We start from the raw sequence: 25,612 nt of genomic DNA on the forward strand, positions 1-25,612 counted from the left end.
ATGAGACACTAAAAACGTTTTACTCAGCAATTCAAGAGAACATTCAAAAGTTAATAAACAAAAAAGAACAGCAAGAACAAGCAACAAGAGCAAACAATTCATTGTCCTTGAAGGCATGAGATCAGAGCACACACCTTTCCTGGTGCTCAACTATCTGTTTTTCTTGTTATAGATTTCAGAGAATTGTTTGAGTGGTTTTGTAACTTGTATCTGTCCAAGTCTTGAACTATGGTTTTATAGGTTGCTTTGTCTTTTTATCAACCAGAAAACATTTTTATGTATTAATGGAGCTGATTTGCAACAGTGATTAAATATATTTCCTCATCCTAGGCTAAAATTCTGATCAAATCCCTATGTGATTATCACCCTTTCACCATATGTATAGTCTCAGAGATTGTGTAAAGAAGCATTTGGAGCCTGTTGGATAATCCCTCAGATCTAGAGAATCTGATTTGCACAGGAAACTTTCCATAAGTTATCTGGAAATAATCAATGGCCCCAAATATAAGGGTGAACTGCCAGATTCTCTTCTTACCTCTCAGCAGATGGCATCAAGCTTTCTCCCATTTTCATGATACTATTTTGGCATTCCAAGCCCAAGGGCAATTTTTGATATAAGAATTCTGCCTTTGAATTTCCTGGATATTTTCTTGTTTTAGAAAATTTAGACCCTTGGATATTTAGTGCTATCTCTTTGGGTTATGTTTCGAATATCTCCTAGATGACCTTGTACAAGTATTTTGAGTTAGATGCATGTCTACATGTAAGAAACTTGCTGGCTTTCACATTTCCTCACTTTTCTTTTTAAAGTCAACACAGTATCTGCTTCTAAAGATTTCCTTTATATAGTCTGTGTATTCTCTATACTGAGCTTTCCTGTATTTTAGACTATGTATCACAAGCTATTGAAAAGACAAAGGAATAATTGTGGATCCTACAATCTGGAATCTCCAGGGACCTAACAATTGGGAACATTTACTGCTCTCATCCTCAGAATAGTGATGGTAGAAAGGACAGAAACTGAGAAACAATGTGACAAATTTAACATAGAAATGTGTTATGAAGATCTGATAAAAATGAGTAGAAAAAATTGAGAGTTGTTAACTTGAAATATGTTAAATAACAAGGCATACAAATCTATTTGGAAGGTTTTTGGCTCAGTGGTAATAGATTTTTGGTGTGCTAAACGCAATTTTCTTTTTAGGCAGAGGGCAGGAGATGGAAGGGAGGCCAATGAGTGCAAGGGGAAGGAAAGTTAGACCTGATTAATTTCCAAGCAATATAAAGATTGTTGTCTTGTTGTCAGCCTGTTTCTCTTAATCTAATTTCAGCTGTCACCAAACAACATATATATTATATGTTTCATTGTGTGTTAGTCAAGCCTAATTTACTTTATTGACTAGGAGGCAAGTGGTAGACATGCTGGTTCCCTACACCAAGTCTATTTTATCTATCTTCTGCAGTAAAAGAATTCCATGCTTTTGCTAGGAGTGGTAATGTGCCCAGAATTCCTTGCAACTAGGGGTGGTCATATGACCCACTTTTGGCCAGTGGAATGTTAGAGAAGTCTACCAGTGGAGCTTCCAGGAAATAAAACCTTACTTTTTCTAATAAAAGGGGAAAAATCTCAGCTGTCATGTGTCTATTGTCTTTTGCCCATTCCCCTTCCTCCTGCCTGGAATGAGAACTTTATACCTGAAGGTGCAGTAGCCATTCTGTGATCATAAAGACAAAGGTCACATGTTAAGGGTGACAAAGTATGGTATAGAAGGAGCTTGTTTCCCTGAACAATTTCTTAGCCCTGGACTGTCCATCTTTAGTGTCCTTGTAAAATGAGATCTATAGCCTTCTGTTTGTTTAAGCTCTGGTTGGTTTCTCTTTCATGCAGCCAAATGCAATCCTAAATGACTCAGCTTAATTTGACAGTGTTTTTGTAAGTTCTACAATAGGATCCTTTCTGCTACTTCCATGGGGAGACTAGAGGCCAACTGTTCTATTGTCTCCCTTTATCTATGCATAGAATTGGCATTACCAATACACAAAGGCTAAAGTTATCAAAAAGGGTATCTCCTCTCTGATAGCTGAAACAGTTGACAGGGAGAAATGAAAATGAAATGCTTTTTGTTTGATCACCTTTCCTGCCCTCAATCCCCCTTAATTGCTATTTTGGAAAATGTTTTGGAATGTACTCCTTCCCTGTTCTTTATATCCATCATTGCCATCCTTGACACCCTCTCCCACCCTGCTGCCTTTCATTCTGGGTTATTACAAATGCATAGTGCTCTGGACACATTTTACAATCTATTTTAGAGCTGAAAGGACCTTAGAGATGATCTATTTCAATTCTATTATTCCAATGCAAAGGAAATGTGGAGAAAAATGAGTGAGATAATTGCCCAGGTGAAAACCCCAAATGAAACAAGGCTTATTGGCAGTCATTTGTGTGTGACAAGCTCTAATTACAATGGCAAACACTTATGGTGTTTTTACTATATGCCCCGCCCAGTGCCAAGCAACATGCATGCTTTATCGATATTTTATCCTCCCAACAACACCACAAGGAAAGGTTTATAAGCATCTTCATTTTACAGGTGAGGAAACTCTGGCATGGAAAGGCAAAATAACTTCTCAAGGTCATATACCTAGTCATGTTTTGCTCAAGGAGAGTCTGGGAAATGGAACCCAGAGCTGCTCATCCTCACCATAACATGGCAAGCAAATCAACCTACAACATCTGCCAGAGTGGAGATTGAAAATACCATATGATTAGTCTGTCACAGATTAATAAAAACCTTAACAATTGCCCTGTCACACATTAATCACTTATAAGTAGTTTGAGGATAATAAGATTTCCATTCATTCACTCAATAAATGGGAGGTTACTATATTTCAGGCTTCAAACCATGCCTTGGGGATATAACATGGTACAAGTTCCAGTTCTTGCCTTCAAGAGACTTACAGCCTATGGGGGAGACTGAGACATAAAAAGGCAAGTAAGTGCTGTATGCTCTATGCAGGCAGGAGAGGGAGGCATTCAACAAGTGACAGGATAAGAAGGCATCACAGGCATGGACAATATCATACGCTGAGGACAAAAAGTAAGAAAGAGCACGATACACTGTGGGATGTTAGGTGGGCAGTATGGCTGGACTGTTAACTCAAGGGGTCATATGTCCATAAGTATGCTGGGAGTTTGGTAGATAAGAGAAGTGAGAAGTCATCAAATGGCTTCACTTAGGAGAGTGATATGATCAGATTTATACTATAGAAAAATCAACCTGGCTCTTCAATAGGGGCAATATCAAAATGAGGTTTTTATTCTGTCTTTAAAAGACTTCTTTGTTTTTCACATTCTTTTTTTTTTAACATCTTTATTGGAGTATAATTGCTTTACGATGATGTGTTAGTTTCTGCTTTATAACAAAGTGAATCAGCTATATCAGATATATCCCCATATCCCCTCCCTTTGCGTCTCCCTCCCACCCTCCCTGTCCCACCCCTCTAGGTGGTCACAAAGCACGGAACTGATCTCCCTGTACTATGCGGCTGCTTCCCACTAGCTATCATGTTTTTCACATTCTTTGTTTTCATACCATGAATGATAAATACTCACCAGAAAAAGAGAAAAGGAAAAAACAGATTCCTTGCTTTATTACAAATACATCAGGACGCTGAGATCAGGTAGGAATTGGCTTTTTGTGTATGTTTGGACAATTTGGTATAAATTGTTTCAGGTGAATATGAACTACTCTTATTATGGATTTGGGACAGAACAATATTGAGTTTAATGCATTCATGTACATTTGCCTGTGTTTGTTCAAAACCTTCTATGGCTGGATGAGAAGTCCAATAGAGTTGATGCTGACAAATAATGCACTCTCTCTTTTCAGACATACATTAAAAAATGAAAAACTTTTCTTGCTGTTTCTGAAAGGTCAAGTGCTTTATCCTGAAGGGCATCTCTTTAAGCCACATTCCAAGGCATCCTTACCACAGTTGAAGATATTTTTCTAGAATAACAAAAACATTCCAGTGACTGCTCTGTGTCATGTCAAAGCTGTGAGACAAAAAAGGATGGTAGGTAATTATGCAGATGAAACCTACTCCAGCTGTGCTAATTATTAATGATAGTCCTTTGTTCCATGATTCATTATTGTGCTCAGATCCATTCACATCTGTGACTGCCCTTTCTGAGCCAATATGGAAGAAAACACAGCCCCATTTTCAGCATCATATCCAGTGATGATGAATGTCTGCAATAAAGTCCATCATATGACACAAGATACTTGTACAATAAATACTGAAAAATAAGGAAGCATGCTGAAAAGATGTGACTGTTTCACTTGTTAATGCCATTTTTTTATCTGCAGCAAATAGAGAAAATATAACTTGATCAGATTCTAAAACTACAATTCCTGAGTCTGGTTGTGATGTGTGCTTGACCTCTCCAGATGATGGATTTATTAGAGTATTAAAAGGTCCATGACTTGGTGCTAATTCTGTTTAAAAAAATAGTACTTGTGTCTCACTGAGAGGAAAAACGAGTCTCATATGATTAACTCCATATTGGGTACAAAGTTATTAAATTTTTCTTAAGGTTCATAACAGGTAAGTGAAAATAGTCTATGTAATTCTTAATGCTTTCTTCACTTTGATATTTTCACAAACATTAATGATTAATTATTTTGGGTACTTTTCATCATCTTCTCTAAGATCTGTCTGTGCTATTTATCAGCAATGTGACTTTGAGCAACTTAATCTAAGATCTCAGTTTCTACACTTAGATTCTGTGAAATGTAGACAAGTAATACAACCACAGGGGTTGTTATGAGGATCAAACAAAATAAATGAAAATGTCTAACACACTGTCTAGCATGTATTAAGCTCTTTGTTCTTGTTCTAGAGATACTAGCCAACGTAACTAAATAAATTTTAAAAATTAGGTGTATAAAATTATAAAGAAGGAGGTAAAATGATGGTTACTTGCAAATGATATAATCTTATACTTGAATATTCAAGACAATTAACTGAAAAACTTATATTAATAAGAGAACTAAGAAAAACATTTACACTTAATAAACCAAAATCAAGAAGTTTGTTACACAACTGGCTAAAAAATATATTGGAAGGAAATGTCCCATTTGCAATAGAAAGAAAAAGATAAAATACCTAGGAATACTATAAAAGGAAAGTATGCAAAGTCTACAAAAATAAAATTTTAAAAATTCTACGGAAAACATAAAACAAATGAATAAGTAGAAAGGCATAGCTTACTCTTGAATAGAAAATTCCATATCATAAAGCTATTAATTCTTGCTAAGTTTTTAGATCTATTCAAGTTGATTCTAAATTTCATATGAGATAATAAACATGCAAGAATTGCCAGGACAATTCAGAATGAAAAGGAATAAGGAAAGAAAACTTGCCCTAGAGAAAATAAAGCCAACCACAAAGTTATAGTAATTTAATAGTGTGGTACTTGCCAATGGAATAGGCTAGATTCCAGAAATAGAGCCAGATACAGAAAAGGGGAATCAGGCCCTCTTAAGGGTAGTTGGTCCTGGTGTAAAAACCTGTTTGAAGGACATTTTTTTTAACAATATCTAGCTAACTTAAAAATGCACAGTCTCTGCTTTTGCAGTTCTATTTTTAGCAATTAATCATACAGACATACTAAGAAACATTCAAATATGTACAGACATATTTTTTACCATTTCTGTGATAGCAAAAGCAAAAATAAAAGCCAATAAAATCTAAATTTTCAAAAACAATCAGTTAAGTAAACTATGAAATAGCCATAGAATGGACTTTAAGCAGCAATCTAAAAAAATTATGAAGCAGCTTTATATGCATTGATATAGCTTGACCTCCAATAAAGTTTAACTGAAAAAACCAAGGAGCACATATACACATATGTATTGATATATACATGTATACACACACATACATATAAACACACACATACATATAAACACACACATATGTCTGTGTGTGTGTGTGTGTGTGTTTAAGAGAACTAGTCAGTCAGACTCTCATGTTCTAAGATACCATGGAGCAAGTTTAGAAATTCCTCGGAATTTGCTTTTGATAACAACAGCAAAAATTCACAGCCAGGCATTCTTTTTCACTGTCCACACCCCAATCTCATACTATTGTTGTGGTAACTAAATATACAAGCATATTTATATTTCAGAGATGAAGCAAATTTGCCTAATTAAAATTTAACAATACATACCTATTTAAGGTAATAATGCTTACATAAGGGCTTATCTATCTCAGTTTGCAAAATATGTTAAATAACAGAAAAGTTCTGAAAAATATTCAGGTCTGCATTTCTGAAAATAGTTCTTTGCTAAGAGGATTAAAACATTTTCCATTTCTTTGCAAGAGAACAATTTATTATCATTTAAAGTTTGTTTTTTTATTCATATTTCCTTTTGTAGATTTTCAAGTTTTCGAAAGTACATTACATAACATGTTCATGGACCTCTTGTTTTTTTAATCTCAGGGGTAGTATTTTTCCCATATTGTTATATTTAAAAAAATAAGCCAAAAAGATTGATATTCGAGACATCAGTGACTATTTAAAGGAAGTGAGAATCTTGATACATGAGCTAATGAAGAAGTAGCTATTATTGGGGATAGTATAATGATCACATTCCCATTTATAACATTTTATCAACTACATAATTTTTCTGAAGCTACATATAAGTTAATCTGCTTGGCAGTTTTCCCCCATGTTCTTTTACATTGCAAATGTTTACTGAATCATGTTCAGTATTTTCCAGAAATTACTTTCTGTTTTTGGAAGCATTGACTTTATAGGGATGATGGTTTATTGATCAATTATTAGATCAAAGTTTAGTTGCTTTATATCATTTCCCATTTGTTTAGATCAGTTTTTCTAACATTGTCTGTTTGATCCTTTAGTGCTATTGTTACCCAAATAAATGGTAGAACCTAAAATAATGGAATGGAAAGAAATGTCAATAATTATTTTCTTAAAGCCTCACATTGAATAGAAATCATGCAATATGGTAACTGTCTAGCATTTATCAAATGGAGACATGTCCCATGAGATGTTAATAATGTCCATAATACAAGAGCTTGATGGTGAAATTGCTTCTTGGAGATCTGTAACACACAATAGCACACTAAAGGCTCTGAAAAATCCTGCACAAAGAAATCAGTCTTTGTTTAACCCAGTTTTTCTCAACTTTATTTGGCCATAGAAATCCTTTTCTGTGTCGGGAACCTTTGAAATGCTGGTGTGGTCTCATTAAATACACATACCTACAGCCTTCCTTATACTTCACTGCCATTTCTATTTATCATGTGTATGACTTGACTATTGATCTAATCTGACATTTGTCATGTCCAGCTGGCCTCTCTCACCCCCGCTCCATCACTACTGCTAGAATGACATCCCTGCTGGTCACTGACATCTCATTTCAAATATCAGCAGCAGTCTTCTTGGCTTGTAAAAATAATGGAGAAATATGGGATATGACTAAAACTATGGCTCCCATCTGCTTTTGCTGTCACACTGTCACCTCAGACTGTTTGTCACTAAGAATGTGATGAGCATGATGCCTGGGATATAGAAGGGCCTGGTCCTGCACTGTCTACCTATGGGCCATCTGGGGCAGGCAGCGGAGGTGAGCCAAAGATTACAATCCCGAGAGGTAGAATTTGCCAGTGATTAGATCTCTTGGCAATACATCCACAAGAACTCTGATTTGTATTTCATGTTTTATATGCTGTCTGCTGACCTCGCTTTACAATGGAGCCAAAGTATGTGTGGGTGTAATGTGAAACTAAGTTTAGGTCTTGCAGCCTGTCTTAAACCATGGCACAGGGAAGAGGTGGAGTAGAAGTTGAACTTGTACTGAACTTGTCTGCTTCCTGTTCAGTTGGTATGAATGTGTTATTGAGCAGAAAAAAAAAAAAAGACTTTCCATTGAGACTTAAATGGCTTCACTGAAACCTAACCTGGTCTTGCTGCCACCACGACTTCCACGCATCACTGTCTCCGTGTATCCCTGAGTGGCCTCAGCTAGATGTTGGCAGGCCAGGCTGTATTAGGGAAGTGGCCAGAAACCAAGGATAAAGGGGTGTTGGACAGGGAGGCTGTAAGAGTGAGGACCTGTGTAATCCACTGAGTTTCCCTGGTCGCCTCCCTTGTCTGACCTCTGAAAGTCTCTTCCATCACTCTCTCAAGAGTAAACTTCGGACAGATACCCCCTCTCCTGTTGTCCAGTGCTTTCCTGGAACACCCCACTATAAGTGTCATCTTGATGTCTCTGCCAGCACATAGCTGTGATTCACAGATCACAGACCTTATAAATCATGAGTCTATGTATCCTTCAAGTGATACTTAAAGGTGTCCTGTATAATGGACCTCTCATAACTCCCTTGGACGGAATCTAGCTAGGAAGTATTCATCTGAGAGTGTCTTCTTTTTAAATTTTTTCTCCCATTAGTAAGAAAATTATTTTAAGCGTCAGTTTTAAGAACAAAATAAACTAGAGGAGGAATAAAAATAGCATTGACATATTTAAAATTTGGGAGGGAAGTGGAAAATGTCAAAAATTAGAAATTGTGCAAATAATTTGGTAATCTCTGGGTATTACAAAATTTAGCTGTGGTCTGTAGACAATGCTGAAAGTTGTAGTATCTACTTGAAATTGAGCTTGGAATGTCAGCCAGTCTCAGTGCTTCCTGTTTTAGAAATACCACCTGCAAAACTGGTCTTGGTGGGAAGTTCAACCACAGTAATAAAAAGCCTGATGACCCTCTTTTATCCTTATACAAATTCAGAGATGCCCAGGCACTTTCTGACAGTATCTTCTTTTCCCTCTGTTGTGAAATGAAAAGAAAGCCAATGGAAAGAAGCTTTCTTAAGTCTGCAAGCATTCCTGGCACTCTATGTAACACAACCCAATGGAACATGGAACTTGATCTGGGATTTCCCATTCTAGCACTTACTCAACCAGATACAGTGAGACAGCCTTGCTGTAATTCATCCCTCGTCTTCTCTTTGGCTCTTCTTTCACTGCTATCAGGTTATTAGCTGCTTTATGTTTTGCTGCTCCAGTTTCCTTCTTCATAGCTAATGGTCATGAAATCAGGTACTTGGTCAACTTCCTAGAAATTTGGCAGTGAGTACAATGATCACTCTTCACTCTTTGATGTTATGGTATTGAAACACTTTCCTAATTAACACACATCTTTAGAGCTTTCTGGACATTTGCTTACCCATGCAATAGTCTGTTAGAGTGCAGATGAAATAGGTCCACTTATCTGAATGGAGGAAGAGGTCTGAAGCCTAGAGAAAATTCTTTAGTCAATGACATGTCTGCTTTACTCAATTCCTATGAAGAGAATGGAGTATGGCAGGAGGTCACAAAGTCCAAATGCTGTTAAGAAGTCTTCCAGGTTGCATGAGTATACTTCTTCTTAAGAAGTATTTGCAATGAAACCTCAAAAGTGGACAGGAACGATGGGAATGAGTGAGCGCCTGATTCTCACCGTGGGTTGTAGTACTTGCTTCACTTTCCTGCATTTTTGAAGAGAATTGTCCCTATTATCAACTCCATAGCTAAGAAGAGAATATGCCTTAAGGCAAAGTTTAAGATTGGGCAGAATAGTGAAACAGAGATAGGAACCTGGTCTCTTCTGTGAGCCCAGGGAGAAACATTTAAGGCATCATTCTAGAAACTGATGTTGGAGAAACCCAAGGACTCAGTTTTCTAGCAGCATGGGAAAAGCGCTGGGCTGATGGTTGGGAAGCTAACATTCTTGTACTGGATCTAGTACTAGATCTAACATTCCAGTACTGTATCACTGGGTAACCATAAGCCCATTTCTTGTTTGTAAGACAAAAGGAGGTCCAATGAAAATGGTCTTTAAGATTTCTGTTACCTTTGTTCTTCAGCATAATCATGTAGCTCTGTGCTAAATAGTGTTACAGATTTTTCAGATTTCTTTTCTCAGTGATGAATCTATATTTTTCTTCTGACAAATAAATTGGCATATTTTAGTAAAATATTAATATTTTCAAGACAAAATAAAACAGATCACCATTTCCTCAGAGATTGGAATTGTGTATATAATATTTATGATGCCATACTTTCTCATTTCTGATGGGACTGAGACCATGAATATTCAAAGGCAAATGGCTCCAAATCTTAATGGAAAGTTCCATGTTAAAAAACATTATGGAATTTTGGGGGTTGATGAGAATTTAAGTCAGAAAGAGGGATCCAATAGATATTGATAAGATAAATAACATACAGATTTATAACTATTGAGCCACAAATGTAAATTTGTGAGTACTTACCTAAAGTGAAACAAACATCCATTTTTAAGAAACATTTGATCTTTACTTATCTCTTGAAATAATATTCTCTTCTGATACTTTTGCCCCCCCCCCTTTAGTTTGCTGTGTATAGAAACCAGCACACAAAAATCTTTCCAGAATTGCAAATCTGCCTTACTTAAGATCTAAGTATAATGAAATTTACTCTATATACCTTTTCAGGAACCAAGAGAATTTTGGTTCCAAAATATATTAATTGCACAGGATGAAAACAATCCTATGAGAACTGAAACACATTTTTTTACTGGCTTTTCTTCCCTTGACTTCAGACCTCTGTGAAGTTGACTCTATCTTTCCAGCTATTTCTAGGAGTCCCCAAGAAGAATTGGATATGTCGTATTTGGTTTCCATGAGGCTTCTTTGATTTTTATCCTCTCTTTCCATTCCAACATCTTCTTCCTGTGTATCTCTATATCCACCAAAGGCCACTAAGCAGGATATTGCAGGGCTACTAGAGAGCGTAAGTCCTGCAGGGGTTGGTGTTCTGTTGTGATGTGACGTGTCAGGAGCACTTTTCTTCCCTTTTGCTGTTACTCTCTGTTGAATAGGCACAAAATCATTGCTGTTTGTGCCCCAACAGAACTCTTGGGAAAACAGATTTTTAGTTTCTCATCTTGAGTGTTACCATTCACTGTAAGACTTAAGACAAGTCTAGAGGGAGTCAGGCTGGGAGTAACCACCATGTTAGAGTCAAACTGTCTCTTCCCTCTGACAACTAAATCATTGTCATACCTCACTCTTCTCTTAGAATGGAAGTCTTCTTGCGTCCTCATGCACATAGATGTCAGGCAGACCTTCTCACCAGTTCACAGACATGCAACCATATGTTTGAAACTCATTGGCGCATACAACTCACATGCAGTTTGAAGCCCCCTTCCTATACAAGGATAAACATGGAAATAAAAAAGATGCTGGGAACTGTAAAGTGTGGCAAAGCACGTGGCAGAGAAAGAAAGGTTTTACAATATTGTTTTGTGAAAGATCAGGAGATTATTGGAATACTAATCTTAAAGCATTACTATAGGGCCATCTGGATGGGAGAGAGGGAGTGTTTGAGAGGAACCAGTCGAAGCAGAGTGAAAGGAAGGGAACGGGAGGGAGGATGCATTGAAGTTAACAATTCCTGGGCCTTGCACTTACAGAAGCATCGATGATACACCATTTTCCCCTCATCAATTGACAAGGATTTCAGAAGTAATAATACTCAGTTTGGGAAAGGGTATGGTAAGATAAATTCTCTCTTTCACAGCTAATTTATTGCTTTGCTTTGAAATTCTTTTTTTTTTCTTTCTATTTTCACTGATAATGATTTTCTATACAGCATAGAAAATGAGAAGTACAATATCCTCTATAAGGTTTTCCAGTCATAAATTTAGGTCAGAATTGTACAAAAGCAGAGACTTTTGTTTTGACCTTTCCACATATTTAGTAGTGCTTTATGAATAATGACACATCTGTGGCTGGGAGACATTAACTGCTTTTCACAGGCCATGGATGGCCCTGCTGTGTGCTTCTCCCACTTCTCTGTAGAAGGCACTGTAAGCCTGCTAGACTCAATTTCTTGAAGGCATTTAGACTCCCAGGAACACATTTCTCTTTAAGCTTTTGGCTTTAACAGAATAGACAGAGATATGCAGTGGCCTACATTAAGTTGTCCGTGATTAAATAAATGAATTCACAAGTACCATTTGCCAGTTACTAAGAAATTGCTTAAATAATTTACCTTCAGATATAATACAGAGAGAAACACGTGCCATTGTGTTGGAATAGAAAAAGTTCTGGTGTTAATATAATGGTATCAAAGGGTTTCTCTTATGCCTTTAAAAACAATTTTACAGATTTGTTTAGTTCATTAACTGATTTCCAAATACAGCTTTTGAGTGAGAAAGAAAAATCAGAAATGCATTATGTATTAATGGATGGATGAGGAAGGGAAGGACTCCAAGAATAAATTGTAATGTGAGTTATCTAAATTTATCAAGTAAGAACATTCATTCTTTTACAAATAGAACCTTTAACTTTATTTTCTTGGCAATGACTAGACATAGGAAGGAAATAATACTATCTGAAATAAATGAGCTCATATATATCATCACAGAATATGCTTAGTATCATATTGTTCCCATGTTAATTCAAGAAATGAAAGGAAAAAAAAAAAAAAGAAATGAAAGGAAAAATTGTCCGGTGTGTTGTATCAAGCAGCTGAGAAACAAGTAAGCGTCTTAGGTTCTTTCTGAGATTTTTATTATATATCCAAAATATTTGTGAACTATTTAAAAAATGGTGTACATGATAAATTATTTCTTTCTTTTAATTAAGAAAAATTTGAAAGTTACTTGCAGTCCCACAATAGTAATGCAACTATTGTCATTTTCACGTGTTTCCTCCATCTTCCACATGTGTGCACATGGGTTAGTTAGAATGTTATGAGCATGATCCACAGGTTCCCCCCGCCTAGATTTATTATAGTTCTTTTGGTTTAAGTCTCTGCCCAGAAACCTGGGGAGGAATCATGACAGACAAATGGTTTGCTACTTTTAAATCTGCTTGGCCAAAGTACAGAGGCCCTTAATAGTGACAATTGCAAAGCACCACATGGCAGGCACCTTGCCAACAGGAGGACAGTCACTTCTCTTTTGGGAAACTCCAAGGTGACGTTCGGACCACTGCTGGTAATTTTGCTTCTCCAAGGCATATAAAGATTATGGTCACTGTCTTCACTTCCTTAATTCTTCAGCCCACTCAAGTCTGTCTTTGGGCTTTTGCTTTACAAAGATCATCACATGGCCTCTCCATTGCCAAACACCCCATTCTCTTTAATCTTGACCTATCTGCAGCACATGATCACATCCTTACTGAAACCCTCTCCTCCTGCAGCTTCCACAGACCGAGCCTCTGGGGTTTTTTCTTCCCGTTCTACTCCTCTAATTCTCCTTCAGGTCCCTTTTTTGTATTTGCTGTCCACAGATCCTTACTACTCTAAGTGTGGTCCAAATCAAGCAGCATCAACAACTTCTGGGCTCTGATTAGAAATGCAGAAATCAGGCCTCACCCCAGACCTACTGAGTCAGAATCTGCATTCTGACAAGGCCCCCTGCTGCCACTTCAAGTCTGGGAAGCCCTGCTCTAAACAATGGTGTTCCCTGAGGTCTGTCCTGTGTTCTTTTTTCTCTTTTCCTGGATAACCACATCAGTGCCAGACTTTAACTTTTATATCCTTATGACTTTCAAAGTGACTCCAGCTAGATGTATCTTTGGAGTGCCAGGCATTCATTTCAATTTGCTTAACTACATGCATATCCCATAGGCACAATGAACTAAATATGTCTCATATTGAACTCATTTTCATATACTCCTTTCTCTGCCCAAGCACCCAAGCCAGAAACCCATTATTCTTGATTCTTCCTTCTCCCAGCAGTGGTTGAATAGACTGATGGAGAAGCATCGCTATAGAGAATACCCTGGGAAAATTTTAAATTAAATGCTTCTATTCTATAAGTCAAGTCTCCCTCTCCCTCCCACCTAAAAAGAGGGGAAAAAAATTCTATCAAGGTCAGCTGTCAGACCTGGTTTGCTTGTGGCTTCCTGAAAGAGCATGAAGTGTTTTCCATTGGAAAACCTTGCAAGTTTGGCTTAGCCTGGCTCTTTTCATTTGTTTTTAATAGTTTGAAATCAGAGTAGAGGGAAAATTGAATCCTAAACAAGTCTGTTAAGAGTGGAAGTGGAGGTCCTTCCCTAATGCAAGAGATGGTGAAAATATATACATCCTGGTTTGCCTTCGGACTGCTATTAAAAGGAAACATCTATAATGCTTTGGAAATTCACCAGATGTTGATGTTTCTTTATTCTTAAAGCTCTGTGCTTCCAGGAGGGAAAGTTTATGTTAACGTTTCTTATTCAGGATTTTAGTTGCCCTTTGAATAACATCTAGAGTTGAGTTAATCTGTTTGTAATTAGTTGAAATGACACGTGAGGGGCCAGAGACTGCTGGTTGCCTACAAATAACCGGCATCCTCTCGTCATTGACAGGCTCCTGACTTGATTAGAGGTGGACTGTACCCTGCAGTCATTAGCGTGATGAGCAGGCAGCCTGCCTGAATGAATGGCCACACACAGAAGCATCTCTGCCTCCACCACCCTCTTCCTGCCACGCTCTGGAGTGAGCATCACTGCTATGGGAGCTGCTACCCTCTGGACAAGCTGTGACTTCTCATCATCTAGTTCAGAATCCCCAGAGGAGCCGGCTGACTCCATCTTCAAAGCTCTTCCTGGGGCCCCAGAGCACTGGCCCAGGGAGGGAGCTGAGCCTCCATACCAGTTTCCTGGAACAGTACACCCTTAGCATCTCTCAGCAGGCTTAGTATCTCTAAGGCTCTTCAGTATCGTCGTTCATCTGTACGGTGTATATGCAAGCATTTGCTGTCTGGACTGGATAACTAACCACCATCTGTAACACGATTTGTATGGAGAAAATGTGTTTGGCACTCCAAACATCTAATTTACTAAGCAACATTTGCAACATGGCCTGTGTGTGTATGTGGATGCCTGCCAGGGTATGTGGACTGAGATGAATCAGGAATCAAGAGCCTCAAAATGAAAAATGGATTTAATTCCTAAATAAGGCTGTGACTATGCATAGGAACAGATTTAGAGAAGCAAAACCCATAGATGGTTGAATTCAGTGGAAAAAAAACACAAAAAAACCCCAGCCAACTAGCAATTTGATGTAATTCAACTATTTCCTCACCCACCAATTTGGCTGAAACCAAAGTAGTTTGTGCTGTCTTTTATCTATTTGCGCTCTAAGATGTCCTCACATGGAAATGTTAATCAGGCTGCCACTAAGTCACAGATGCATCCCCAGAAATGCCCCTGCACCATGAGTAAGGAGATATCAGCTCCACGCTCCTCCTATTTTCAAATAGAAATTTCCATAAGACTGGCAGAGACAATGTCTCAGTTTGGCATGACATTAAATCCTTTAAACCAGTGTATACTGTTAGACCTTTATTAGTAGTAGTAGAACAAATAACTTGAAGTATACATGTTATATGGACTCCATCTGGAGTTTATTTATTTGCAACTTGCCAATTTCTTGTAACCAGCCAAATCCTTGTAAGGGGATTAGAAATATAATAAAAACAGTACAGGAGAAATAGCAATTTTCTATAGTTTCCCCAAAGGGATTGAGAAGTAAAAGCTGATTAAATAAGTGCAAGTCAAAGTGGCTCAAACCAAAAGGGGAACCAAAGAAAATGTGACTTGAGTAGGTGATAGAGCTGTAGAGTGGCCGGAAGCCGTGTCACTGGGGCCACCAGGCCTGAGTGCAAAGGCGGCCTCTGGCATTTACTGGCTGTTCCGGTTTGGAGAGGACACTGAACTTGTTTAGGCCTCAGTTTCTTTCTCTGTAAACGATATTTGCGGCTCTTGCTGTTGGGGCCAAAATAATCCTCCTAGGCTTGAAATTGTGCTGATGAAGATAAATGTGCGTTAGAACATGATTGTGATTTTTATTTATTTATTTACTTTATTGGTGTTGGTGGACCAACCAATTTGAAGTAAATTCCACATTTGCTTTTCAGACCTGGCAGAACAATGATTTTTAGAGAAGAAGGAGACACTTTGTTTTTTAAAATATATTATTCTCTTCATAACACCATTCAGATTCTCCTACCCAAAAAAAGAAGAAAAAAAAAAAGGAGGGTAAATCTCTCAACACTATTTTAGGAGGGAATTTCATGTAGTACTGCTTCACTGTAGGACACTCCTTCACCTTAGGTTTTACTGGAAAACTTGAGATGAAAGTTGGCTTGGTACATTGCCATAACAAATCATCTTGACCTGTGGTCATCCAAGTTTTCTCTAAGTCAGGGTCACAGGCTCTAAGTTCCATTAAGGTGCTAAGGTGGTGTCATTTACTGAAATGAGGAACACTGAGGTTGGGGAGGAGAGCAGAATATAGACACATATTTATTTGTAAGCATGTAAGTTTGAGGCACAAATTTGACATCCAAGGGTGGATATCATATTGTCAGTTGGATGTGTGAATCTAGATTTAGGGATATGGTTGAGGCTAGGGGTATACATTTAGGAATCTTTAGGACATGCATGGTTTCTAGAACCATGAGGCTATGTATGGTCACCTAGGAAACAAGCAGAGCCAAATAGAGGAGAGGTAGGAGAAAAGGGAGGTTCTATGACATGACATCTGCTACATAGGTGGCTTTCCTAAACCGAAGTAGACTCCTTTTAGAAGTTGCATCCAGATAGATGACAAGGTACTCTAACTTGAAGTGAGCTCTTCAAGACTTGTTTCACTCAAGGCTCCATAAGACATGGCAGTCAGAGGCAGTATGACTTGGTTCCATCCTAACAGAAGTAACATAAGAAAGGATGTACAGGTGATGCCTAGCTGATATGTTTGCAGAGCTGGGCTGCAAGGATGATTCCACTGGGGTGGTGTCCACCAGAGGGGAAAGCAGTGCCCAGCTGAGGCTGCAGAAGTGAAAGGAGGGTTGAGTGGATAGAGATTTAAGTAATGGGAGGGGCCAGGAGAGGAGATAATGGCTGATGACTTTCGAGAGCTGGCTGAAAAGAGCACTTAGGAAGCACCTGAGGAAGTGTAGCAATACCTTAGAGGAGGCAGTGGGGGATGCAGAGGAAGTGTTTTTTCATTTTTTATTGAAGTATCGTTGATTTAAAATGTTGTGTTAGTTTCTGGTATACAGCAAAGTGATTCACCTATATATATATATATATATATATATATATATATTCTTTATCATATATTATTCCATTATGGTTTATTACAGAATATTGAATATAGTTCCCTGTTCTGTACAGTAGGAACTTGTTGTTTATCATTCTATATCTAATAGTTTGCGTCTATTAATCCCAAACTCCTAATTTATCTCCCCTCCCCATCCCCTTTGGTAATCATAACTTTTTTTTTTATAAAGCGTGTTCTTATTAGTCATCCATTTTATACATATCAGTGTATACATGTCAATCCCAATCTCCCAATTCATCCCACCCCCACCACCACCCCCGCTTTTCCCCCTGGTGTCCATATGTTTGTTCTCTATATCTGTGTCTCTATTTCTGCTTTGCAAACAGGTTCATCTGTACCATTTTTCTAGATTCCACATATATGTGTTAATATATGATATTTGTTTTTCTCTTCCTGACTTACTTCACTCTGTATGACAGTCTCTAGGTCCATCCATGTCTCTACAAATGACCCAATTTCATTCTTTTTTATGGCTGAGTAACATTCCATTGTAGATATGTACCACATCTTCTTTATCCATTCGTCTGTTGATAGGCATTTAGGTTGCTTCCATGACCTGGCTATTGTAAATAGTGCTGAAATGAACATTGGGGTGCATGTGTCTTTTTGAATTATGGTGTTCTCTTTGTATATGCCCAGTAGTGGGATTGCTGGGTCAGATGGTAATTCTATTTTTAGTTTTTTAAGGAACCTCCATACTGTTCTCCATAGTGGCTGTATCAATTTACATTCCCACCAACAGTGCAAGAGGGTTCCCTTTTCTCCACACCCTCTCCAGCATTTGTTGTATGTAGATTTTCTGATGATGCCCATTCTAACTGGTGTGAGGTGATACCTCATTGTAGTTTTGATTTGCATTTCTCTAATAATTAGTGATGTTGAGCAGCTTTTCATGTGCCTCTTGGCCACCTGTATGTCTTCTTTGGAGAAATGTCTATTTAGGTCTTCTGCCCATTTTTTGATTGGGTTGTTTGTTTTTTTAATATTGAGCTGCATGATCTGTTTATATATTTTGGAGATTAATCCTTTGTCCATTGATTTGTTTGCAAATATTTTCTCCCATTCTGAGGGTTGTCTTTTCGTCTTGTTTATGGTTTCCTTTGCTGTACAAAAGCTTTGAAGTTTCATTAGGTCCCATTTGTTTATTTTTGTTTTTATTTCCATTACTCTAGGAGGTGGGTCAAAAAAGATCTTGCTGCGATTTATGTCAAAGTGTGTTCTTCCTATGTTTTTCTCTAAGAGTTTTATAGCGTCTGGTTTTACATTTAGGTCTTTAATCCATTTTGAGTTTATTTTTGTATATGGTGTTAGGGAGTGTTCTAATTTCCTTCTTTTACATGTAGCTGCCCAGTTTTCCCAGCACCACTTATTGAAGAGCCTGTCTTTTCTCCATTGTATATCCTTGCCTCGTTTGTCATAGATTAGTTGACCATAGGTGTGTGGGTTTATCTCTGGGCTTTCTATCCTGTTCCATTGATCTATGTTTCTGTTTTTGTGCCAGTACCATACTGTCTTGATTACTGTAGCTTTGTAGTATAGTGTGAGGTCAGGGAGTCTGATTCCTCCAGCTCCGTTTTTTTCCCTCAAGATTGCTTTGGCTGTTCAGGGTCTTTTGTTTCTCCATACAAGTTTTAAGATTTTTTTGTTCTAGTTCTGTAAAAAATGCCATTGGTAATTTGATAAGGATTGCATTGAATCTGTAGATTGCTTTGGGTAGTATAGTCATTTTCACAATATTGATTCTTCCAATCCAAGAACATGATATATTTCTCCATCTGTTTGGTGTCATCTTTGATTTCTTTTGTCAATGTCTTATAGTTTTCTGAGCATATGTCTTTTACCTCCTTAGGTAGGTTTATTCCTTGGTATTTTATTCTTTTTGTTGCAGTGGTGAATGGGATTGTTTCCTTAATTTCTCTTTCTGATCTTTCATTGTTAGTGTATAGGAATGCAAGAGATTTCTGTGCATTAATTTTGTATCCTGCAACTTTACCAAATTCATTGATTTGCTCTAGTAGTTTTCTGGCGACATCTTTAGGATTCTCTATGTATAGTATCATGTCATCTGCAAACGATGACAGTTTTACTTCTTTTCCAATTTGTATTCCTTTTATCTCTTTTTCTTCTCTGTTTGCCATGGCTAGGACTTCCAAAACTATGTTGAATAATAGTGGTGATAGTGGAGATCCTTGTCTTGTTCCTGATCTTAGAGGAAATGCTTTCATTTTTTCACCATTGAGAATGATGTTTGCTGTGGGTTTGTCATATGTGGCCTTTATTATGTTGAGGTAGGTTCCCTCTCTGCCCACTTTCTGGAGAGTTTGTATCATAATTGGGTGTTGAATTTTGTCAAAAGCTTTTTCTGCATCTATTGAGATGATCATATGGTTTTAATTCTTCAGTTTGTTAATATGGTTTATCACATTGATTGATTTGCATATACTGAAGAATCCTTGCATCCCTGGTATAAATCCCACTTGATCATGGTGTATGATCCTTTTAATGTGTTGTTGGATTCTGTTTGCTAGTGTTTTGTTGAGGATTTTTGCCTCTATAGTCCTCAGTGATATTGGTCTGTAATTTTCTTTTTTTGTAGTATGTTTGTCTGGTTTTGGAATCAGGGTGATGGTGGCCTTGTAGAATGAGTTTGGTAGTGTTCCTTCCTCTGCAATTTTTGGGAAGAGTTTGAGAAGGATGGATCTTAGCTCTTCTCTCAATATTTGATAGAATTCACCTGTGAAGATATCTGGTCCTGGACATTTGTTTGTTAGAAGATTTTTTTTTTTTTTTTTTTTTTTGTAGTATGCGGGCCTCTCACTGTTGTGGCCTGTCCTGTGGTGGAGCACAGGCTCTGGATGCGCAGCCTCAGCGGCCATGGCTCACGGGCCTAGCTGCTCCACGGCATGTGGGATCTTCCCGGACTGGGGCACGAACCCATGTCCCCTGCATCGGCAGGCGGACTCTCAACCACTGCGCCACCAGGGAAGCCCTGTTAGAAGATTTTTAATCACAGTTTCAATTTCATTACTTGTGGTTGGTCTGTTCATATTTTCTATTTTTTCCTGGTTCAGTCTTGGAAGGTTATACCTTTCTAAGAATTTGTCCATTTCTTCCAGGTTGTCCATTTTATTGGCATAGAGTTGCTTGTAATAGTCTCTTATGATGCTTTGTATTTCTGTGGTATCTGTTGTAACTTCTCCTTTTTCATTTCTAATTTTATTGATTTGAGTCCTCTCTCTCTTTTTCTTGATGAGTCTGGGTAAAGGTTTCTCAATTTTGTTTATCTTCTCAAAGAACCAGATTTTAGTTTTATTGATCTTTGCTATTGTTTTCTTTTTTTCTATTTAATTTATTTCTCCTCTGATCTTTATGATTTCTTTCCTTCTACTAGCTTTGGGTTTTGTTTGTTCTTCTTTCTCTAGTTCCTTTAGGTGTAAAGTTAGACTGTTTATTTGAGATTTTTCTTGTTTCTTGAGGTAGGCTTGTGTAGCTATAAACTTCCCTCTTAGAACTGCTTTTGCTGCATCCCATAGGTTTTGGATTGTCATGTTTTCATTGTCATTTGTCTCTAGGTATTTTTTGATTTCCTCTTTGATTTCTTCAGCGATCTTAGTTATTAATTTGTTGTGATTCCAGTGCTCTCACAAGAGGGAGTGAGCACACATCCTTTTACTCCCTCTCCTTGCCAGAACCCTTGGTAAGCATAACTTTTTGTTTCTATGTCTGTTTCTGTTTTGTAAATAAGTTCATTTGTATCATTTTTTCAGATTCCACATAAAAGTGATATCATATGACATTTGTCTTTCTCTGTCTGACTTACTTCACTTAATATGATAATCTAGATCCATCCATGTTGCTGTAAATGGCATTATTTTATTCTTTTTTATGGCTGAATAATATTCCATTTTATAAATATACCACATCTTCTTTATCCATTCATTTGTTGATGGGCACTTGCATTGCTTCCATGTCTTGTAAATAGTGCTGCCGTGAATATTGAGGTGCAAGTGTCTTTTTGAATTAGAGTTTTCTCCAGATGTATGCCCAGGAGTGGGATTGCTGGGTTATATGGTAGCTCTATGTTTAGTTTTTTAAGGAGCCTCCGTACTGTTTTCTCTAGTGGCTCCACCGTAGGAGGAAGTTTTGAAGGCAGCTGAGCTGTGCCCTAGCCGGTAATGAGCCTCTGCCATGTATGTTCTCTTCACATGCCAAGGATCTCAGTTCACCTCTCTCCTGTCTCAATTTCTGCCAGTTCACAAGTTTCAATCACTGACAGGCAGCAGCCAAGAGCTGTGGAGGTGATTTAGCAGAGCAGTTGTTTAGAATCATGTTCTTTGAAGTTCTAGAAATTTCTCAGAGACCTTCAAGGGCACAGAGGTGGGGTGGAGAGTGTGACTATGGGTCTCCCCAGGTCCACCCCACTTCAACAATAGCACTCTTCCTTTATTCTCTTTTGCATCACAGCTCGCATGAAGTTTCATTTGAAAGAAAAAAAAAAGCTTAAAAATTTTTTTAAAAACCTCACTGAACTACAGAAAGGATAAAGAGGTGACTGAATATATAAAATCCTATGCAGATGTGAGTTGTTTGAGAAACACAGGGTTGTATTGTTTGACTGATCGTCTAAACCAATTAATCTCTGAAATGGAACACAGAGGGAGAAAAAGGAACAAAACTGTCATACAACTGCAGTTAGTTGTGGGGTTATTATATTGGCCTGATTCACTGAAAGACTCTCCTTTTCAGCTGAATAATCTTCAAACACACCGTATGCATCTCCCCAGCTGATGTCAACAGAGACATTTTCATGTTGCTGTTTTTTGTTTTTTTTTAATTCTATGTGTCATGAATTTAGTACAATCTTAGAACACAGGCATTATTTTACTCCTGTCGTGTGCTTCTAGGACTTGGCTCAACAATGGACTGGACATTGTTTCTTTCTTCAAAACACGGAAGGAAAATGTGAAAAGTTAAAATGTATTAGGTGCCTTTCTTCTTCCAAATTATTGACCTTCAAGAAAGTATGGGGTAAAATGCTAACAGATGAAATTGTTGAACCAAGAGAAGAATGAAACTTTTGGGTCCCTAAGTCATGAAACAGTATGGAATGTTATCCCATTGCCCGTGTGCCTGACTTCTACATCTTCTAATTCTGTCCTTCTCTCAAAGCAAAGCTTATTTCTCACCTTCCTGACAATTTTCAAGAGTGGTCTGGCACCTCTCTGCCAGTGTGCACACATAGCCTTGATCATGTGCTTCTGCTCCATTCCCTAGAGGTCTTCCTATCCCACTTGAACACTTTGAATACTAAGACCTAGCTTACATTTCTTTTATTCTTGAAGTGGCATGTACTACATGCTTAAAGAAAACATTGCCAATGCTTTCCTGGCAGAGACCACCAAGAATCCACCTGTAGGTAAACAAGATCTGTTTATGGCTCGTTGTCGTGAAAGAGAACACACCTCATGGGGAACTGTGGATGGTGGCAGAAGTGAGTAATGATAAAATTGGGGCTTGTGTTAGGTGATTTGGGTGAAGGTTTGAGGAAGTGGGGCTTTGCTCTGAATTGGACACTGTCTGTGATTGGTATCATCATAGATCTAATCTAGAAGGAAGGGAGACTAGACTGCGCCTATAGCTGTAATCAGTAAATCCACAGCCGGAACTCATATTAGTCAGGACATGTGGATTTGGTTCACTTTTGTTGTTTGGACAATGTTCAAGGTGTTGTGTTGAAACATCGTGGTCTCGTGTCTGTCCTCATCCATCATGGCTACAGAGTGGCCTTGCCTATTGTAGATGTTCTTTGAAATCCTTTCCATCCAATAGGGGAACACCAGAGCCTATCTGTCAGCACCAGGCCAGCTCCTGCTGTCGGGGACTGCTCTGCTCTTTCTCAACGTGAAATTGAATTGATTTTCAGCAGCATCACATCTTTATCAAAGATCCCTGAGTGGGTGAAGGCATCCCAAGAGATAGGACCTCTGAGCTTTAATCTCTGATCTCCCCTTTCTTTCTTACAGTGAAGGCATTATATAACTTCTCTTCAAGGCTGTCTTTTGATCTATGGAGGAAGTTGCACTGAACTTCAAGGGAGTCTCCCAGTTCTCTCCTTTCACTGGAACCTCACGGTAAGGATCAAAACCTAATTTCTTCTTTATGCTCACAAGGTTCTGGACGCTAACCCTTAGTGTGCTTGTCCCATTCTTAAAGGGACCAAGTTACAGTGAGGCTCTGTCAAAGGAGGACAATGAATCCGAGGACACAGTGTGGCCTTCTATGCCGGAGGACTGCTTTCTGTACCCAACCAGTATGGCCATTTCATGCCAATCTGTTTGGAAGGTTTGGGTGAAAATTAGCAGGGATCTCTTTGATCCAATCCTACGTAAAACATTTCTTTGGTCATTTGTTTGTCATGGATGCTGACTTTTGAGCAGTGGTTCATAATCTTGGCTGCACAACAAAATCAAAGGGGAGCTTTTAAAGAAAGAAACTGGTTTAATTGATTGGTGTGGGGCTCAAATATCTATCTATCTACTTATCTATCTCTATCTATCTATCTACCTGTATCTATCTAACTACTTATCTATCTGTCTACCTACCTATATCTATCTAACTACTTATCTATCTATCTACTTGTCTACCTATCTACCTATACCTATCTAACTAACTACTTATCTGACTATCTACCTACCTACCTATATCTGTCTAACTACTTATCTATCTACTTATCTATCTCTATCTAACTAGTTATCTATCTACCTATATCTATCTAACTACTTATTTGTCTATCTACCTATATCTATCTAACTACTTATCTATCTACTTATCTATCTCTATCTATCTATCTATCTATATGTATCTAACTAGTTATCTATCTATCTATCTATATCTATCTAACTACTTATCTATCTATCTGTATCTATCTACCTATATGTATCTAGCTAGTTATCTATCTATATCTATCTAACTACTTATCTATCTATCTATCTACCTATATCTATCTAACTACTTATCTATCTCTATCTATCTACCTATATGTATCTAGCTAGTTATCTATTTATATCTATCTAACTACTTATCTATCTACCTATATCTATCTAACTACTTATCTATCTATCTATATCTATCTAACTACTTATCTATCTATCTACTTATTTTTAAAAAATTCCCAAGGCAATTCTAACAAGACTCATTCTTAAAAATAAAGGAATCCTTTGCCCTGAGTTGATAGTGTAAATTTTCCCTTGAGGAAGTCAAGGAAGATTGTAACTATAGGTATTTAGTTTTGGTATGATTTGCCTTAAATTATTCACCTTTGTTTGCTCAGGCTGATGAACTTTATGTGACTGACTCTTGGAAAAGCAATATTAAGCTAAAGCTCCAACTGACAAATGAATCGTCTTAAAACAAAACAAAACTGGCTGTAGTTTCTCCAGGGTTTTGATGAGTTAAAATAATTCTGCATCTGTGGTCACCCTCTCTGCTCTATAAACAGGATGAGGGGGCAGTGGCAGTAAAAACGGGAGCGCCAGTGACTGGCGCTGGCTTGACAAGCAGACGTATAAACAGAGTCTTGGGAGGAAGTTGTGTTTATAGCAACTGAAAGGGAAGCCCTAACCTCAGAAGTGACTGAGGGACTTTGGTGCCTATAAATAGCTAGTCAGGTTATTTCCAACATTTGATTATAACTGTTCATCAATAAATATCTTCCAATATGTGTTGGAAATTAATCATTGGTTCAACACTCATTCAGATGTCTGTGGTACTTTGGGTTTCTGCAAAATCATTATAGACTAAGCCACATAACTTCCTGGTATATAGACAGCACTGTGTTTCAAACTGACTTACAGCACTGAAAACTCTAAAGACGAAGGTGACTGAGGTATAAATGTTAACTCATATAACTTTGTCTCCTCTGTGAAGGCCAGCACAAAGGGCCTTGAACATGCTCCTGTGTAACTGATGCCAATGATTACTCTAGAGAAAAGTATTTATTACAAAGAAAAGCATAGACTGAGCAATGTCCTCTGTCATATAGGCTGTATATGTATGTATATATCTATATAGGTATAGATGACATATTTGCTGAAAATAAACACTTGCGGATTGACTGAAGTGATGTATACACAGAAATATATTGGAACCACAGCTCATTAAACTGGTAAGTTGATTTCCTGGGATACATTATTACCTTTAATTACATTCTAAAGTGAGGTATTGAGAATTTTATTATAGTGGAAGTATGCTATGTGATATCCTAAAATTTAAAGACATTAGCTTTTATTTTGGGAAAAATAAAAGGTAATATAATTGAGTGCTTAAGATGGAGGACTCTGGGGCCAGACTTCTTGGGTTTAAATACTTGCTCCATTATGTACTATGTGTGATCCTGGGCAAGTTATTTAATGTCTCTGAATTTCATCCTCATCTGTAAAATG

Source organism: Lagenorhynchus albirostris, chromosome 12 (genome assembly GCF_949774975.1).
Source record: "Lagenorhynchus albirostris chromosome 12, mLagAlb1.1, whole genome shotgun sequence".
Taxonomy (NCBI): domain Eukaryota; kingdom Metazoa; phylum Chordata; class Mammalia; order Artiodactyla; family Delphinidae; genus Lagenorhynchus; species Lagenorhynchus albirostris.